Source organism: Propithecus coquereli, unplaced genomic scaffold (genome assembly GCF_000956105.1).
Source record: "Propithecus coquereli isolate 6110/MARCELLA unplaced genomic scaffold, Pcoq_1.0 Scaffold200, whole genome shotgun sequence".
Taxonomy (NCBI): Eukaryota; Metazoa; Chordata; class Mammalia; order Primates; family Indriidae; genus Propithecus; species Propithecus coquereli.
The window spans coordinates 475545-476469 of NW_012144968.1; positions in this window are offsets into that span (position 1 = coordinate 475545).

Here is a 925-nt window from a genome sequence, read left to right on the forward strand (position 1 = left end):
CAACATCATACTTAATGGTGAAAGACTGAATGAATGATTGCTCTGTAAGATCAGGAACAAGGCAAGTATGTCCACTTTCACTGCTGTTATTCAACATAGTACTTGTTAGGAGCTAAATGATGTCTTCTTAAAAATCATATGTTGGAACCCTAGTACCTAGGACCTCACGATGTGACTGTAGATAAGGCCTTTAAAGAGGTAACTAAGTAAAAATGTGGCTATTATGGTGGGCTCTAATCTAACGTGACTGGTGTCTTTATAAGAGAAAATTTGGACACCAGGAATATGTGTACACAAAAGAAAGACCATGTGAGGCCACAGTGAACAGGTAGCCATTGACAAGACAAGGAGAGAAGCCTCAGAAGAAACCAATCCTGTCAACATGTTGATCTTGGACTTCTAGCCTCCAAAACTGATAAAATAAACTTCTATTGTTTAAGCCACCCAGTCAGTGGTCTTTTGTTACGGAAGATCTAGCAAATTAATACAGTACTGGAAGTTTTAGTCATATCAGTGAGGCAAAAAACAAAACAAACAAACAAAAGGAGGGCATACATACCAGAATGGAAGAAATAAAACTGTTCTTATTTGGAGGTTACATGATTGCTATGCAGAAAATTCCAAGAAATCTCAAAAAAAAAAAAAAAAAATCATGAAAAAACCAAAACTACTCCCAGAACTAATAAGCAAGTTTAGCAAGGTACTCATACGAGATCAATGAAATCATATTCCTATATTTTAACAATGAAGATTCAGACACCAAAGTTAAAAACAAAATACCATTTATGAGTCTGGGTGTGGCGGCTCATACCTTTAATCCTAGCACCCTGGGGGACCAAGGCAGGGAGGAGGATCTCTTGAGGCCAGGAGTTCAAGACCAGCTTGATAAATATAGTGAGACCCTGTCTCTAAAATTAAAAAAAAA